Source organism: Electrophorus electricus, unplaced genomic scaffold (genome assembly GCF_041902795.1).
Source record: "Electrophorus electricus isolate QZ-2024a unplaced genomic scaffold, ASM4190279v1 Scaffold178, whole genome shotgun sequence".
Lineage (NCBI taxonomy): Eukaryota > Metazoa > Chordata > Actinopteri > Gymnotiformes > Gymnotidae > Electrophorus > Electrophorus electricus.
Genome location: NW_027658459.1, coordinates 57,501 through 77,500, shown reverse-complemented (window position 1 = coordinate 77,500; position 20,000 = coordinate 57,501). Strand labels below are relative to the sequence as shown.

General features: G+C 51.0%; 1 non-coding gene across 1 annotated transcript; it reads right to left on the bottom strand.

The window, feature by feature from the left end:
• Positions 1–822: 822 nt before the first annotated feature.
• Positions 823–2,661, bottom strand: LOC145655118 (18S ribosomal RNA). Its single transcript, XR_014121286.1, has one exon. It is a non-coding gene; the product is annotated as an 18S ribosomal RNA (ribosomal RNA).
• Positions 2,662–20,000: the final 17,339 nt, after the last annotated feature.

Sequence of the window (20,000 nt, the reverse complement as noted above, 5' to 3'; positions counted from 1 at the left end):
AAGGTTTCACCAACCGGTCAGGCGCCCCCGTCTGCGAGTGTTGAAACGGGCGCGGGGTTGCGCTTTGCCCACACGCCCCACGTGGCAGACGAGTCAGTCTTTGAACCGCGGCCCTCCGCGCCCGCCCCGTCCGACCCCTCGAAAGGGGTGGAACTCACGTAGCGTGGGCCAAGCCCTAGGTACCTGCCGGGGGTCCCCCTGAGACTCCTTTCTGAGAGAGAGAAGCAGGGGAACCGGCTGCGCCACCCACCACCACCACGCCCCAGGACGCCGGTGGGCGGACGAACACAGGAAGGGCCATGGCCTGCCCCACGAGGAGCAGCGCTCGCAACCCCCCCCGGAAAGTCCGCTCGTCAGCGAGCAAGGGGACGGGGATGAATGACAAGGACAACAAAATAGGAAAACCCCTCGCGGTGGACGGAGGCAGCGGCCGTGCGAGCGAGAGGGAGGGCGCGGGACGGACCCGTACGACCCGCTCGACTCGCAGGCGCTTCTCCTGCCGGCAAGGTGAGGGGAAACCGGCCTTCGCCCGACGAGCGGGGACGCCGAGTTTTTTGAACGACGCGTCTCTCGCGCTGGAACCCAGAGAATACCGGGGCCTGCGGGGGGGGGGTGCTGAAGGACGACGCGGAGGAAGAGGCGGAGGACGAGGAAGGGGTGGGAGGGACTAGGCTCCTCCTTTATGCCTTCTGTCCAGCCTGACCTGCAAGCGACCACGTGTAACAGCAACCCCGAAGACCCTTTCGACCCTGGGCCCCGACGCGGGGGGACGGCGAAGTCGAGGGGGTCGGGAGAGGAGGCACGCCGGACAGCGTTACCCGTTAATGATCCTTTCGCAGGTTCACCTACGAAAACCTTGTTACGACTTTTACTTCCTCTAGATAGTCAAGTTTGATCGACTTCTCGGCGCTCCGCCAAGGCCCGCGAGGAGCCCCGGCGGGGCCGATCCGAGGACCTCACTAAACCATCCGATCGGTAGTAGCGACGGGCGGTGTGTACAAAGGGCAGGGACTTAATCAACGCGAGCTTATGACCCGCGCTTACTGGGAATTCCTCGTTCATGGGGAATAATTGCAATCCCCAGTCCCCATCACGAATGGGGTTCAGCGGATTACCCGCACCTCTCGGTGTAGGGTAGGCACACGCTGATCCAACCATTGTGGCGCGCGTGCAGCCCCGGACATCTAAGGGCATCACAGACCTGTTATTGCTCCATCTCGCGTGGCTGAACGCCACTTGTCCCTCTAAGAAGTTTGACGCCGACCGCGGAGGGCCGCGTAACTATTTAGCATGCCGGAGTCTCGTTCGTTATCGGAATTAACCAGACAAATCGCTCCACCAACTAAGAACGGCCATGCACCACCACCCACAGAATCGAGAAAGAGCTATCAATCTGTCAATCCTTTCCGTGTCCGGGCCGGGTGAGGTTTCCCGTGTTGAGTCAAATTAAGCCGCAGGCTCCACTCCTGGTGGTGCCCTTCCGTCAATTCCTTTAAGTTTCAGCTTTGCAACCATACTCCCCCCGGAACCCACAGACTCGTGGTTTCCCTCACGCTGCCCGGCGGGTCATGGGAATAACGCCGCCGGATCGCGGGTCGGCATAGTTTACGGTCGGAACTACGACGGTATCTGATCGTCTTCGAACCTCCGACTTTCGTTCTTGATTAATGAAAACATTCTTGGCAAATGCTTTCGCTTTCGTCCGTCTTGCGCCGGTCCAAGAATTTCACCTCTAGCGGCGCAATACGAATGCCCCCGGCCGTCCCTCTTAATCATGGCCCTGGTTCAGGAAACCCACAAAATAGAACCGGAGTCCTATTCCATTATTCCTAGCTCAGGTATTCAGGCGAGAAGCGGGCCCGCTTTGAACACTCTAATTTTTTCAAAGTAAACGCTCCGAGCCCCGTCCGGACACCCAGCCAAGGGCATCCGGGGGGCACCGGGAGACAGGGTCTGAGACAGGCGGTGGCACGCCTCGCGGCGGACCGCCAGCCCACTCCCGACATCCAACTACGAGCTTTTTAACTGCAGCAACTTTAATATACGCTATTGGAGCTGGAATTACCGCGGCTGCTGGCACCAGACTTGCCCTCCAATGGGTCCTCACCCATGGGTTTAGGATACGCTCATTCCGATTACAGGGCCTCGAAAGAGACCTGTATCGTTATTTTTCGTCACTACCTCCCCGTGTCGGGAATGGGTAATTTGCGCGCCTGCTGCCTTCCTTGGATGTGGTAGCCGTTTCTCAGGCTCCCTCTCCGGAATCGAACCCTGATTCCCCGTTACCCGTGGTCACCATGGTAGCCGACTATGGTACCATCGAAAGTTGATAGGGCAGACATTCGAATGAGACGTCGCCGCCGCGGAGGGCGCGCGATCGGCCCGAGGTTATCTAGAGTCACCAAAGCGGCCGGGGGGCCCGAGCCCCCCGGATGGGTTTTGGGTCTGATAAATGCACGCATCCCCCGAAGGGTCAGCGCTCGTTTGCATGTATTAGCTCTAGAATTACCACAGTTATCCGAGTAACGTGTGGAGCGATCAAAGGAACCATAACTGATTTAATGAGCCATTCGCAGTTTCACTGTACCGGCCGTGTGCACTTAGACCTGCATGGCTTAATCTTTGAGACAAGCATATGTTACTGGCAGGATCAACCAGGTAGTTTGCACCGTGGTCTGGGATGAACCACGAGTGACATCCGCCTCCCCTTCCGGGGGCTAGGAAGCAGCGGGTTGTAAGTGCGTGCGCCGTCAGGTCCAGACGCCATACAGGGCTACCCAGGACAGCTTCCGCGGCCAGTGTAAACGTGCTCGCGCACCGCCCTCTGGCCTTCGGACGCCGACCTCTCACCTTGATGCAAAGCTGTCCCATCCGGTCATGCCCGCACCGTACCCCGTCCACCTCCTCCGGAGGTGCGGACGGCCGACTCCAGGTGCTTTCGGCGTTCCCTCCCTTCACGCCGTTTTGATTTTCGTGGGCCGCTGGTGGGGGGACAAGGGAAAGACCTCGTCGAATTCCCTCCCCCCTAGCCTCGCTCAACCTACGTTTCGTGATGTAACCAAGAAGAGTGATTCGTGGGCCCAGGTAGGTTTGAAGAGGAGGCCAACAAAGCAGGGCACTCCCTTCCTCCCAAACCACAGACACCAGTATAGGACAACTGAGTAGACAGACTGGCCGTCTGAGTCTCCCCCAGAGAGTTCTGGGATGGGTTACAAATAACCCCCACCCCCCATCAGAGGCTTGACCCGCTAGAACCAGGGAGGATCTGTCAAAACCGCTCTCCACATCAGAAGTTCTGGATCAGCCGGGGCTGGTCGGCAGACGTCCACCTAAGGCCGTGGCCTAACCCCGTGTGGGGGGATAGCGCTCGCACCCGTACACGTGGACACCCGCTCGTCAAATGGCTGGCTCCTCACTTACCGTAGGGGGAATGGTTTGCCTACCCCTGGCGGGTCTGGTACTCCACTCTACCAAACAAGGAAGCAACACACCAATAGACCCCTGCAACACCGGGCAGCTTTGGGCAGTGTCACTACACTCCTCCTTGTTCTTCACGTTCCTTCCGTGGTGATTTTTTTTTTTTTTTCGTGGCCATTGCCGTGCATGGCTTCCCCATCGCTTTGCATGCTCTCCATTGCCTCGTGCTGCTTCACCATTGGTCTCACCTGGAGACCGAAGCCGCTCTCCCAGTAACCCGATGGTACCTGGCCAGAAAACCCCGTGCCCGATTTCATCTAGGACAAGGGCCAAACCACAGACCGTGCCCGTCCAGGGTCAACCCCTGGTCGGACAGGCCTGGTGGGTCGATACCATGGATGTGGCAGGCCGACGAGAATCCACTGGTACATTTACAAACACGCCCACCCTGGTGGCATGGCTGTACGACCCATCGTCGAAGCACGCTGCGGCGGACTGAGCCATTGGATCCAGTTGCCTGGGCGTACACTCAGCCCAACAGACGCACTCGGGTCGGGGAGAGCAAAGCAGACTGTGTGCCTGGATGTGCCCACTTCCATAGGGGAATCGGCATGATGGTTCACTTAACCCGAGGAGGGCTCCCCTCGCGGGATAAGCACCCCCCTCGGGGGATGGGGGGGGGGGGGCATCCAGAGCACACCACTTTCCGGTAGGGGACAGGCGTTTGATCATGTGTCCGAGGGAGAGCTCCCCTTGCCGGCCGAACACCCCTCGGACTCCCCTTGGGCTTCCAGAGAACGCCACTGGATAAATTTAGTGCTTGGACCCCATTGATTCTCTTTGCTCTCCCATATACCCGACGGGACCTATTTGCAAAACCCCGTGCCAACCAGACCTCCAGGAAGGGGGCTGGCGGCTAACCATGCCCAGCAGGGTGCACCCTGGTCGGACACTTTGGGAGGGTCGAGAGCCTGGAAGTGCCACCCGGGGGAGTAATTCTGATTTCCGTTTTAATGCACTCAGGGACAGCCCGAGGACCTCTGTAGTGCACCTGAGGCGGACTGAGCCGTCGGGTCCAGGGGTCTGGAGTTCGGAACCTCCAGGGTTCACCTGGCTGTTCTCTTAGCCCGGCAGGGTGCACCCTGGTCGGACACTTCGGGAGGGTCGAGAGCCTGGATGTGCCACCCCGACGAGTAATGAGTTTTCCCTTCGTATCTCTTCCGGACCAGGTCCGATTCGCACGAAACTCGCTGGGCATGGCCAGGAGCGCCCCCTGCTGCCCACGCCACCGTCCCCGCGCTTCTACTCCCGAGGGCCGAGGAGACAGCGAAGCGTGGGTCGGGTCGCCTGCTTCCAGGGTCTCCCTGGTACTCTCCAGTCTCCCGAGTCCATCGGGTCCGACCTCGTATTTTTAGCCCAGACGGGGAATGAGAAAGGGGCCCCCGACCGCCCGAGGGCGGGCGCTCGCTTCTCAGCCTAGGAACGTCCGATTCCCACGAAACTTTTACGCCAGACGTTCCTGGCAGCGAGCGCGTTCAAAGGTGACCCGCGCTGCTTCTCTCCTCCCAAGGGCCGAAGAGATATTCGTCTTCAAACCCGACCGGCCCTGTGTTTGCCGCCCCGGCGGTTTTAAAAAATCATAGCGTAAAAACGGTGGGTGCGCTTCGCCTGCCGCTTGGACAGCGTTAAACGGCAGCCCCGGCTCTTTCCAAAGGGCCCTCAACCGACTTTCTGCTCCCAAGGAGCCCAGAGATATGAAACCGATAAATCAAAACCCCGTGCCAACCAGACCTCCAGGAAGGGGGCTGGCGGCTAACCATGCCCGGCAGGGTGCACCCTGGTCGGACGCTTTGGGAGGGTCGAGAGCCTGGATGTGCCACCCCGACGAGTAATGAGTTTTCCCTTCGTATCTCTTCCGGACCAGGTCCGATTCGCACGAAACTCGCTGGGCATGGCCAGGAGCGCCCCCTGCTGCCCACGCCACCGTCCCCGCGCTTCTACTCCCGAGGGCCGAGGAGACAGCGAAGCGTGGGTCGGGTCGCCTGCTTCCAGGGTCTCCCTGGTACTCTCCAGTCTCCCGAGTCCATCGGGTCCGACCTCGTATTTTTAGCCCAGACGGGGAATGAGAAAGGGGCCCCCGACCGCCCGAGGGCGGGCGCTCGCTTCTCAGCCTAGGAACGTCCGATTCCCACGAAACTTTTACGCCAGACGTTCCTGGCAGCGAGCGCGTTCAAAGGTGACCCGCGCTGCTTCTCTCCTCCCAAGGGCCGAAGAGATATTCGTCTTCAAACCCGACCGGCCCTGTGTTTGCCGCCCCGGCGGTTTTAAAAAATCATAGCGTAAAAACGGTGGGTGCGCTTCGCCTGCCGCTTGGACAGCGTTAAACGGCAGCCCCGGCTCTTTCCAAAGGGCCCTCAACCGACTTTCTGCTCCCAAGGAGCCCAGAGATATGAAACCGATAAATCAAAACCCCGTGCCAACCAGACCTCCAGGAAGGGGGCTGGCGGCTAACCATGCCCGGCAGGGTGCACCCTGGTCGGACGCTTTGGGAGGGTCGAGAGCCTGGATGTGCCACCCCGACGAGTAATGAGTTTTCCCTTCGTATCTCTTCCGGACCAGGTCCGATTCGCACGAAACTCGCTGGGCATGGCCAGGAGCGCCCCCTGCTGCCCAGGCCTGGCTCTGGGCCTGGGCACACTTCATTCACTTTGTACCTTTAAATCATACTACTACTACTACTACTACCACCAGAATTCCAGGGCCAAGAGGTCACACAGTCATGCACAGCAAAGTAGCTCTGGGCCTGGGCACACTTCAAGAAGTTTGACCCTTTATATAAGCCTAGAAATAGACTTCCAGGCCCAAGAGGTCAAACACAGTCATGCCCAGCAAAGTAGCTCTGGGCCTGGGCACACTTCATTCACTTTGTACCTTTAAATCATACTACTACTACCAGACTTCCAGGCCCAAGAGGTCAAACACAGTCATGCCCAGCAAAGTAGCTCTGGGCCTGGGCACACTTCAATCACTTTGTGCCTTTAAATCATACTACTACTACCACCAGACTTCCAGGCCCAAGAGGTCAAACACAGTCATGCCCAGCAAAGTAGCTCTGGGCCTGGGCACACTTCATTCACTTTGTACCTTTAAATCATACTACTACTACCACCAGACTTCCAGGCCCAAGAGGTCAAACACATTCATGCCCAGCAAAGTAGCTCTGGGCCTGGGCACACTTCAATCACTTTGTGCCTTTAAATCATACTACTACTACCAGACTTCCAGGCCCAAGAGGTCAAACACAGTCATGCCCAGCAAAGTAGCTCTGGGCCTGGGCACACTTCATTCACTTTGTGCCTTTAAATCATACTACTACTACCAGACTTCCAGGCCCAAGAGTTCAAACACATTCATGCCCAGCAAAGTAGCTCTGGGCCTGGGCACACTTCAATCACTTTGTGCCTTTAAATCATACTACTACTACCAGACTTCCAGGCCCCAGAGGTCAAACACAGTCATGCCCAGCAAAGTAGCTCTGGGCCTGGGCACACTTCAAGAAGTTTGACCCTTTATATAAGCCTAGAAATAGACTTCCAGAGCCAAGAGGTCAAACACAGTCATGCCCAGCAAAGTAGCTCTGGGCCTGGGCACACTTCATTCACTTTGTACCTTTAAATCATACTACTACTACCAGACTTCCAGGCCCAAGACGTCAAACACAGTCATGCCCAGCAAAGTAGCTCTGGGCCTGGGCACACTTCATTCACTTTGTACCTTTAAATCATACTACTACTACTACTACTACTACTACTACTACTACTACTACCAGACTTCCAGGCCCAAGAGTTCAAACACATTCATGCCCAGCAAAGTAGCTCTGGGCCTGGGCACACTTCAATCACTTTGTGCCTTTAAATCATACTACTACTACCACCAGACTTCCAGGCCCAAGAGGTCAAACACAGTCATGCCCAGCAAAGTAGCTCTGGGCCTGGGCACACTTCAATCACTTTGTGCCTTTAAATCATACTACTACTACCACCAGACTTCCAGGCCCAAGAGGTCAAACACAGTCATGCCCAGCAAAGTAGCTCTGGGCCTGGGCACACTTCAATCACTTTGTGCCTTTAAATCATACTACTACTACCAGACTTCCAGGCCCAAGAGTTCAAACACATTCATGCCCAGCAAAGTAGCTCTGGGCCTGGGCACACTTCAAGATGTTTGACCCTTTATATAAGCCTAGAAATAGACTTCCAGGCCCAAGAGGTCAAACACAGTCATGCCCAGCAAAGTAGCTCTGGGCCTGGGCACACTTCATTCACTTTGTACCTTTAAATCATACTACTACTACTACTACTACTACTACTACTACTACTACTACCAGACTTCCAGGCCCAAGAGGTCAAACACAGTCATGCCCAGCAAAGTAGCTCTGGGCCTGGGCACACTTCATTCACTTTGTGCCTTTAAATCATACTACTACTACCACCAGAATTCCAGGGCCAAGAGGTCACACAGTCATACACAGCAAAGTAGCTCTGGGCCTGGGCACACTTCAAGAAGTTTGACCCTTTATATAAGCCTAGAAATAGACTTCCAGGCCCAAGAGGTCAAACACAGTCATGCCCAGCAAAGTAGCTCTGGGCCTGGGCACACTTCATTCACTTTGTACCTTTAAATCATACTACTACTACTACTACTACTACTACTACCAGACTTCCAGGCCCAAGAGGTCAAACACAGTCATGCCCAGCAAAGTAGCTCTGGGCCTGGGCACACTGCAATCACTTTGTGCCTTTAAATCATACTACTACTACCACCAGACTTCCAGGGCCAAGAGGTCAAACACATTCATGCCCAGCAAAGTAGCTCTGGGCCTGGGCACACTTCAATCACTTTGTGCCTTTAAATCATACTACTACTACCAGACTTCCAGGCCCAAGAGGTCAAACACAGTCATGCCCAGCAAAGTAGCTCTGGGCCTGGGCACACTTCATTCACTTTGTGCCTTTAAATCATACTACTACTACCACCACCAGACTTCCAGGGCCAAGAGGTCAACCACAGTCATGCACAGCAAAGTAGCTCTGGGCCTGGGCACACTTCAAGATGTTTGACCCTTTATATAAGCCTAGAAATAGACTTCCAGGCCCAAGAGTTCAAACACAGTCATGCACAGCAAAGTAGCTCTGGGCCTGGGCACACTTCATTCACTTTGTACCTTTAAATCATACTACTACTACCACCAGACTTCCAGGCCCAAGAGGTCAAACACATTCATGCCCAGCAAAGTAGCTCTGGGCCTGGGCACACTTCAATCACTTTGTGCCTTTAAATCATACTACTACTACCAGACTTCCAGGCCCAAGAGGTCAAACATAGTCATGCCCAGCAAAGTAGCTCTGGGCCTGGGCACACTTCAATCACTTTGTGCCTTTAAATCATACTACTACTACCAGACTTCCAGGCCCAAGACGTCAAACACAGTCATGCCCAGCAAAGTAGCTCTGGGCCTGGGCACACTTCATTCACTTTGTGCCTTTAAATCATACTACTACTACCACCAGACTTCCAGGGCCAAGAGGTCAACCACAGTCATGCACAGCAAAGTAGCTCTGGGCCTGGGCACAATTCAAGATGTTTGACCCTTTATATAAGCCTAGAAATAGACTTCCAGGCCCAAGAGTTCAAACACAGTCATTCACAGCAAAGTAGCTCTGGGCCTGGGCACACTTCATTCACTTTGTACCTTTAAATCATACTACTACTACCACCAGACTTCCAGGCCCAAGAGGTCAAACACATTCATGCCCAGCAAAGTAGCTCTGGGCCTGGGCACACTTCAATCACTTTGTGCCTTTAAATCATACTACTACTACCAGACTTCCAGGCCCAAGAGGTCAAACACATTCATGCCCAGCAAAGTAGCTCTGGGCCTGGGCACACTTCAATCACTTTGTGCCTTTAAATCATACTACTACTACTACCAGACTTCCAGACCCAAGAGGTCAAACACAGTCATGCCCAGCAAAGTAGCTCTGGGCCTGGGCACACTTCAAGAAGTTTGACCCTTTATATAAGCCTAGAAATAGACTTCCAGGCCCAAGAGGTCAAACACATTCATGCCCAGCAAAGTAGCTCTGGGCCTGGGCACACTTCAATCACTTTGTGCCTTTAAATCATACTACTACTACCAGACTTCCAGGCCCAAGAGGTCAAACACAGTCATGCCCAGCAAAGTAGCTCTGGGCCTGGGCACACTTCATTCACTTTGTGCCTTTAAATCATACTACTACTACCACCAGAATTCCAGGGCCAAGAGGTCACACAGTCATACACAGCAAAGTAGCTCTGGGCCTGGGCACACTTCAAGAAGTTTGACCCTTTATATAAGCCTAGAAATAGACTTCCAGGCCCAAGAGGTCAAACACAGTCATGCCCAGCAAAGTAGCTCTGGGCCTGGGCACACTTCATTCACTTTGTACCTTTAAATCATACTACTACTACTACTACTACTACTACTACTACTACTACTACCAGACTTCCAGGCCCAAGAGGTCAAACACAGTCATGCCCAGCAAAGTAGCTCTGGGCCTGGGCACACTTCATTCACTTTGTACCTTTAAATCATACTACTACTACTACTACTACCACCAGAATTCCAGGGCCAAGAGGTCACACAGTCATACACAGCAAAGTAGCTCTGGGCCTGGGCACACTTCAAGAAGTTTGTCCCTTTATATAAGCCTAGAAATAGACTTCCAGGCCCAAGAGTTCAAACACATTCATGCCCAGCAAAGTAGCTCTGGGCCTGGGCACACTTCATTCACTTTGTGCCTTTAAATCATACTACTACTACCACCAGACTTCCAGGGCCAAGAGGTCAACCACAGTCATGCACAGCAAAGTAGCTCTGGGCCTGGGCACACTTCAAGATGTTTGACCCTTTATATAAGCCTAGAAATAGACTTCCAGGCCCAAGAGTTCAAACACAGTCATGCACAGCAAAGTAGCTCTGGGCCTGGGCACACTTCATTCACTTTGTACCTTTAAATCATACTACTACTACCACCAGACTTCCAGGCCCAAGAGGTCAAACACATTCATGCCCAGCAAAGTAGCTCTGGGCCTGGGCACACTTCAATCACTTTGTGCCTTTAAATCATACTACTACTACCACCAGACTTCCAGGCCCTGGAGGTCACACCTTCATGCCTAGCAAGGTTGCTTTACACCTGCGCACACTTCAGACCGTTTCACTCTTTTAATCATTCAAAGTACCACATTTCCAGACCCAAGAGGTCACAGAATCATACCCAGCAAAGTAGCTCTGGGCCTGGGCACACTTCAATCACTTTGTGCCTTTAAATCATACTACTACTACCAGACTTCCAGGCCCCAGAGGTCAAACACAGTCATGCCCAGCAAAGTAGCTCTGGGCCTGGGCACACTTCAAGAAGTTTGACCCTTTATATAAGCCTAGAAATAGACTTCCAGAGCCAAGAGGTCAAACACAGTCATGCACAGCAAAGTAGCTCTGGGCCTGGGCACACTTCATTCACTTTGTACCTTTAAATCATACTACTACTACCAGACTTCCAGGCCCAAGAGTTCAAACACATTCATGCCCAGCAAAGTAGCTCTGGGCCTGGGCACACTTCAATCACTTTGTGTCTTTAAATCATACTACTACTACCAGACTTCCAGGCCCCAGAGGTCAAACACAGTCATGCCCAGCAAAGTAGCTCTGGGCCTGGGCACACTTCAAGAAGTTTGACCCTTTATATAAGCCTAGAAATAGACTTTCAGGCCCAAGAGGTCAAACACAGTCATGCCCAGCAAAGTAGCTGTGGGCCTGGGCACACTTCATTCACTTTGTACCTTTAAATCATACTACTACTACTACTACTACTACTACTACTACTACTACTACTACTACTACTACCAGACTTCCAGGCCCAAGAGGTCAAACACAGTCATGCCCAGCAAAGTAGCTCTGGGCCTGGGCACACTTCAAGAAGTTTGACCCTTTATATAAGCCTAGAAATAGACTTCCAGGCCCAAGAGTTCAAACACATTCATGCCCAGCAAAGTAGCTCTGGGCCTGGGCACACTTCAATCACTTTGTGCCTTTAAATCATACTACTACTACCACCAGAATTCCAGGGCCAAGAGGTCACACAGTCATACACAGCAAAGTAGCTCTGGGCCTGGGCACACTTCATTCACTTTGTACCTTTAAATCATACTACTACTACCACCAGACTTCCAGGCCCAAGAGGTCAAACACATTCATGCCCAGCAAAGTAGCTCTGGGCCTGGGCACACTTCAATCACTTTGTGCCTTTAAATCATACTACTACTACCAGACTTCCAGGCCCAAGAGGTCAAACACATTCATGCCCAGCAAAGTAGCTCTGGGCCTGGGCACACTTCAATCACTTTGTGCCTTTAAATCATACTACTACTACTACCAGACTTCCAGACCCAAGAGGTCAAACACAGTCATGCCCAGCAAAGTAGCTCTGGGCCTGGGCACACTTCAAGAAGTTTGACCCTTTATATAAGCCTAGAAATAGACTTCCAGGCCCAAGAGGTCAAACACATTCATGCCCAGCAAAGTAGCTCTGGGCCTGGGCACACTTCAATCACTTTGTGCCTTTAAATCATACTACTACTACCAGACTTCCAGGCCCAAGAGGTCAAACACAGTCATGCCCAGCAAAGTAGCTCTGGGCCTGGGCACACTTCATTCACTTTGTGCCTTTAAATCATACTACTACTACCACCAGAATTCCAGGGCCAAGAGGTCACACAGTCATACACAGCAAAGTAGCTCTGGGCCTGGGCACACTTCAAGAAGTTTGACCCTTTATATAAGCCTAGAAATAGACTTCCAGGCCCAAGAGGTCAAACACAGTCATGCCCAGCAAAGTAGCTCTGGGCCTGGGCACACTTCATTCACTTTGTACCTTTAAATCATACTACTACTACTACTACTACTACTACTACTACTACTACTACCAGACTTCCAGGCCCAAGAGGTCAAACACAGTCATGCCCAGCAAAGTAGCTCTGGGCCTGGGCACACTTCATTCACTTTGTACCTTTAAATCATACTACTACTACTACTACTACCACCAGAATTCCAGGGCCAAGAGGTCACACAGTCATACACAGCAAAGTAGCTCTGGGCCTGGGCACACTTCAAGAAGTTTGTCCCTTTATATAAGCCTAGAAATAGACTTCCAGGCCCAAGAGTTCAAACACATTCATGCCCAGCAAAGTAGCTCTGGGCCTGGGCACACTTCAATCACTTTGTGCCTTTAAATCATACTACTACTACCAGACTTCCAGGCCCAAGAGGTCAAACACAGTCATGCCCAGCAAAGTAGCTCTGGGCCTGGGCACACTTCATTCACTTTGTGCCTTTAAATCATACTACTACTACTACCACCAGAATTCCAGGGCCAAGAGGTCACACAGTCATACACAGCAAAGTAGCTCTGGGCCTGGGCACACTTCAAGAAGTTTGACCCTTTATATAAGCCTAGAAATAGACTTCCAGAGCCAAGAGGTCAAACACAGTCATGCACAGCAAAGTAGCTCTGGGCCTGGGCACACTTCATTCACTTTGTGCCTTTAAATCATACTACTACTACCAGACTTCCAGGCCCAAGAGTTCAAACACATTCATGCCCAGCAAAGTAGCTCTGGGCCTGGGCACACTTCATTCACTTTGTGCCTTTAAATCATACTACTACTACCACCAGACTTCCAGGGCCAAGAGGTCAACCACAGTCATGCACAGCAAAGTAGCTCTGGGCCTGGGCACACTTCAAGATGTTTGACCCTTTATATAAGCCTAGAAATAGACTTCCAGGCCCAAGAGTTCAAACACAGTCATGCACAGCAAAGTAGCTCTGGGCCTGGGCACACTTCATTCACTTTGTACCTTTAAATCATACTACTACTACCAGACTTCCAGGCCCAAGAGTTCAAACACATTCATGCCCAGCAAAGTAGCTCTGGGCCTGGGCACACTTCAATCACTTTGTGCCTTTAAATCATACTACTACTACTACTACTACCAGACTTCCAGGCCCAAGAGGTCAAACACAGTCATGCCCAGCAAAGTAGCTCTGGGCCTGGGCACACTTCATTCACTTTGTACCTTTAAATCATACTACTACTACTACTACTACCACCAGAATTCCAGGGCCAAGAGGTCACACAGTCATACACAGCAAAGTAGCTCTGGGCCTGGGCACACTTCAAGAAGTTTGTCCCTTTATATAAGCCTAGAAATAGACTTCCAGGCCCAAGAGTTCAAACACATTCATGCCCAGCAAAGTAGCTCTGGGCCTGGGCACACTTCAATCACTTTGTGCCTTTAAATCATACTACTACTACCAGACTTCCAGGCCCAAGAGGTCAAACACAGTCATGCCCAGCAAAGTAGCTCTGGGCCTGGGCACACTTCATTCACTTTGTGCCTTTAAATCATACTACTACTACCACCAGAATTCCAGGGCCAAGAGGTCACACAGTCATACACAGCAAAGTAGCTCTGGGCCTGGGCACACTTCAAGAAGTTTGACCCTTTATATAAGCCTAGAAATAGACTTCCAGAGCCAAGAGGTCAAACACAGTCATGCACAGCAAAGTAGCTCTGGGCCTGGGCACACTTCAAGCACTTTGTGCCTTTAAATCATACTACTACTACTACTACTACTACTACTACTACTACTACTACCAGACTTCCAGGCCCAAGAGTTCAAACACATTCATGCCCAGCAAAGTAGCTCTGGGCCTGGGCACACTTCATTCACTTTGTGCCTTTAAATCATACTACTACTACCACCAGACTTCCAGGGCCAAGAGGTCAACCACAGTCATGCACAGCAAAGTAGCTCTGGGCCTGGGCACACTTCAAGATGTTTGACCCTTTATATAAGCCTAGAAATAGACTTCCAGGCCCAAGAGTTCAAACACAGTCATGCACAGCAAAGTAGCTCTGGGCCTGGGCACACTTCATTCACTTTGTACCTTTAAATCATACTACTACTACCACCAGACTTCCAGGCCCAAGAGGTCAAACACATTCATGCCCAGCAAAGTAGCTCTGGGCCTGGGCACACTTCAATCACTTTGTGCCTTTAAATCATACTACTACTACCACCAGAATTCCAGGGCCAAGAGGTCACACAGTCATACACAGCAAAGTAGCTCTGGGCCTGGGCACACTTCAAGAAGTTTGACCCTTTATATAAGCCTAGAAATAGACTTCCAGGCCCAAGAGGTCAAACACAGTCATGCCCAGCAAAGTAGCTCTGGGCCTGGGCACACTTCATTCACTTTGTACCTTTAAATCATACTACTACTACTACTACTACTACTACTACTACTACTACTACCAGACTTCCAGGCCCAAGAGGTCAAACACAGTCATGCCCAGCAAAGTAGCTCTGGGCCTGGGCACACTTCATTCACTTTGTACCTTTAAATCATACTACTACTACTACTACTACCACCAGAATTCCAGGGCCAAGAGGTCACACAGTCATACACAGCAAAGTAGCTCTGGGCCTGGGCACACTTCAAGAAGTTTGTCCCTTTATATAAGCCTAGAAATAGACTTCCAGGCCCAAGAGTTCAAACACATTCATGCCCAGCAAAGTAGCTCTGGGCCTGGGCACACTTCAATCACTTTGTGCCTTTAAATCATACTACTACTACCAGACTTCCAGGCCCAAGAGGTCAAACACAGTCATGCCCAGCAAAGTAGCTCTGGGCCTGGGCACACTTCATTCACTTTGTGCCTTTAAATCATACTACTACTACTACCACCAGAATTCCAGGGCCAAGAGGTCACACAGTCATACACAGCAAAGTAGCTCTGGGCCTGGGCACACTTCAAGAAGTTTGTCCCTTTATATAAGCCTAGAAATAGACTTCCAGGCCCAAGAGTTCAAACACATTCATGCCCAGCAAAGTAGCTCTGGGCCTGGGCACACTTCAATCACTTTGTGCCTTTAAATCATACTACTACTACCAGACTTCCAGGCCCAAGAGGTCAAACACAGTCATGCCCAGCAAAGTAGCTCTGGGCCTGGGCACACTTCATTCACTTTGTGCCTTTAAATCATACTACTACTACCACCAGAATTCCAGGGCCAAGAGGTCACACAGTCATACACAGCAAAGTAGCTCTGGGCCTGGGCACACTTCAAGAAGTTTGACCCTTTATATAAGCCTAGAAATAGACTTCCAGAGCCAAGAGGTCAAACACAGTCATGCACAGCAAAGTAGCTCTGGGCCTGGGCACACTTCAAGCACTTTGTGCCTTTAAATCATACTACTACTACTACTACTACTACTACTACTACTACTACTACCAGACTTCCAGGCCCAAGAGTTCAAACACATTCATGCCCAGCAAAGTAGCTCTGGGCCTGGGCACACTTCATTCACTTTGTGCCTTTAAATCATACTACTACTACCACCAGACTTCCAGGGCCAAGAGGTCAACCACAGTCATGCACAGCAAAGTAGCTCTGGGCCTGGGCACACTTCAAGATGTTTGACCCTTTATATAAGCCTAGAAATAGACTTCCAGGCCCAAGAGTTCAAACACAGTCATGCACAGCAAAGTAGCTCTGGGCCTGGGCACACTTCATTCACTTTGTACCTTTAAATCATACTACTACTACCACCAGACTTCCAGGCCCAAGAGGTCAAACACATTCATGCCCAGCAAAGTAGCTCTGGGCCTGGGCACACTTCAATCACTTTGTGCCTTTAAATCATACTACTACTACCACCAGACTTCCAGGCCCTGGAGGTCACACCTTCATGCCTAGCAAGGTTGCTTTACACCTGCGCACACTTCAGACCGTTTCACTCTTTTAATCATTCAAAGTACCACATTTCCAGACCCAAGAGGTCACAGAATCATACCCAGCAAAGTAGCTCTGGGCCTGGGCACACTTCAATCACTTTGTGCCTTTAAATCATACTACTACTACCAGACTTCCAGGCCCCAGAGGTCAAACACAGTCATGCCCAGCAAAGTAGCTCTGGGCCTGGGCACACTTCAAGAAGTTTGACCCTTTATATAAGCCTAGAAATAGACTTCCAGAGCCAAGAGGTCAAACACAGTCATGCACAGCAAAGTAGCTCTGGGCCTGGGCACACTTCATTCACTTTGTACCTTTAAATCATACTACTACTACCAGACTTCCAGGCCCAAGAGTTCAAACACATTCATGCCCAGCAAAGTAGCTCTGGGCCTGGGCACACTTCAATCACTTTGTGTCTTTAAATCATACTACTACTACCAGACTTCCAGGCCCCAGAGGTCAAACACAGTCATGCCCAGCAAAGTAGCTCTGGGCCTGGGCACACTTCAAGAAGTTTGACCCTTTATATAAGCCTAGAAATAGACTTTCAGGCCCAAGAGGTCAAACACAGTCATGCCCAGCAAAGTAGCTGTGGGCCTGGGCACACTTCATTCACTTTGTACCTTTAAATCATACTACTACTACTACTACTACTACTACTACTACTACTACTACTACTACTACTACCAGACTTCCAGGCCCAAGAGGTCAAACACAGTCATGCCCAGCAAAGTAGCTCTGGGCCTGGGCACACTTCAAGAAGTTTGACCCTTTATATAAGCCTAGAAATAGACTTCCAGGCCCAAGAGTTCAAACACATTCATGCCCAGCAAAGTAGCTCTGGGCCTGGGCACACTTCAATCACTTTGTGCCTTTAAATCATACTACTACTACCACCAGACTTCCAGGCCCAAGAGGTCAAACACAGTCATGCCCAGCAAAGTAGCTCTGGGCCTGGGCACACTTCAATCACTTTGTGCCTTTAAATCATACTACTACTACCAGACTTCCAGGCCCAAGAGTTCAAACACATTCATGCCCAGCAAAGTAGCTCTGGGCCTGGGCACACTTCATTCACTTTGTGCCTTTAAATCATACTACTACTACCACCAGACTTCCAGGGCCAAGAGGTCAACCACAGTCATGCACAGCAAAGTAGCTCTGGGCCTGGGCACACTTCAAGATGTTTGACCCTTTATATAAGCCTAGAAATAGACTTCCAGGCCCAAGAGTTCAAACACATTCATGCCCAGCAAAGTAGCTCTGGGCCTGGGCACACTTCAATCACTTTGTGCCTTTAAATCATACTACTACTACCACCAGACTTCCAGGCCCAAGAGGTCAAACACAGTCATGCCCAGCAAAGTAGCTCTGGGCCTGGGCACACTTCAATCACTTTGTGCCTTTAAATCATACTACTACTACCAGACTTCCAGGCCCAAGAGTTCAAACACATTCATGCCCAGCAAAGTAGCTCTGGGCCTGGGCACACTTCAAGATGTTTGACCCTTTATATAAGCCTAGAAATAGACTTCCAGGCCCAAGAGGTCAAACACAGTCATGCCCAGCAAAGTAGCTCTGGGCCTGGGCACACTTCATTCACTTTGTACCTTTAAATCATACTACTACTACTACTACTACTACTACTACTACTACCAGACTTCCAGGCCCAAGAGGTCAAACACAGTCATGCCCAGCAAAGTAGCTCTGGGCCTGGGCACACTTCATTCACTTTGTGCCTTTAAATCATACTACTACTACCACCAGAATTCCAGGGCCAAGAGGTCACACAGTCATACACAGCAAAGTAGCTCTGGGCCTGGGCACACTTCAAGAAGTTTGACCCTTTATATAAGCCTAGAAATAGACTTCCAGGCCCAAGAGGTCAAACACAGTCATGCCCAGCAAAGTAGCTCTGGGCCTGGGCACACTTCATTCACTTTGTACCTTTAAATCATACTACTACTACTACTACTACTACTACTACTACTACCAGACTTCCAGGCCCAAGAGGTCAAACACAGTCATGCCCAGCAAAGTAGATCTGGGCCTGGGCACACTTCAAGAAGTTTGACCCTTTATATAAGCCTAGAAATAGACTTTCAGGCCCAAGAGGTCAAACACAGTCATGCCCAGCAAAGTAGCTGTGGGCCTGGGCACACTTCATTCACTTTGTACCTTTAAATCATACTACTACTACTACTACTACTACTACTACTACTACTACTACTACTACTACTACCAGACTTCCAGGCCCAAGAGGTCAAACACAGTCATGCCCAGCAAAGTAGCTCTGGGCCTGGGCACACTTCAAGAAGTTTGACCCTTTATATAAGCCTAGAAATAGACTTCCAGGCCCAAGAGTTCAAACACATTCATGCCCAGCAAAGTAGCTCTGGGCCTGGGCACACTTCAATCACTTTGTGCCTTTAAATCATACTACTACTACCACCAGACTTCCAGGCCCAAGAGGTCAAACACAGTCATGCCCAGCAAAGTAGCTCTGGGCCTGGGCACACTTCAATCACTTTGTGCCTTTAAATCATACTACTACTACCAGACTTCCAGGCCCAAGAGTTCAAACACATTCATGCCCAGCAAAGTAGCTCTGGGCCTGGGCACACTTCATTCACTTTGTGCCTTTAAATCATACTACTACTACCACCAGACTTCCAGGGCCAAGAGGTCAACCACAGTCATGCACAGCAAAGTAGCTCTGGGCCTGGGCACACTTCAAGATGTTTGACCCTTTATATAAGCCTAGAAATAGACTTCCAGGCCCAAGAGGTCAAACACAGTCATGCCCAGCAAAGTAGCTCTGGGCCTGGGCACACTTCATTCACTTTGTACCTTTAAATCATACTACTACTACCAGACTTCCAGGCCCAAGAGGTCAAACACAGTCATGCCCAGCAAAGTAGCTCTGGGCCTGGGCACACTTCAATCACTTTGTGCCTTTAAATCATACTACTACTACCACCAGACTTCCAGGCCCAAGAGGTCAAACACAGTCATGCCCAGCAAAGTAGCTCTGGGCCTGGGCACACTTCATTCACTTTGTACCTTTAAATCATACTACTACTACCACCAGACTTCCAGGCCCAAGAGGTCAAACACATTCATGCCCAGCAAAGTAGCTCTGGGCCTGGGCACACTTCAATCACTTTGTGCCTTTAAATCATACTACTACTACCAGACTTCCAGGCCCAAGAGGTCAAACACAGTCATGCCCAGCAAAGTAGATCTGGGCCTGGGCACACTTCATTCACTTTGTGCCTTTAAATCATACTACTACTACCACCACCAGACTTCCAGGGCCAAGAGGTCAACCACAGTCATGCACAGCAAAGTAGCTCTGGGCCTGGGCACACTTCAATCACTTTGTGCCTTTAAATCATACTACTACTACCACCAGACTTCCAGGCCCAAGAGTTCAAACACATTCATGCCCAGCAAAGTAGCTCTGGGCCTGGGCACACTTCAAGATGTTTGACCCTTTATATAAGCCTAGAAATAGACTTCCAGAGCCAAGAGGTCAAACACAGTCATGCCCAGCAAAGTAGCTCTGGGCCTGGGCACACTTCAATCACTTTGTGCCTTTAAATCATACTACTACTACTACCAGACTTCCAGACCCAAGAGGTCAAACACAGTCATGCCCAGCAAAGTAGCTCTGGG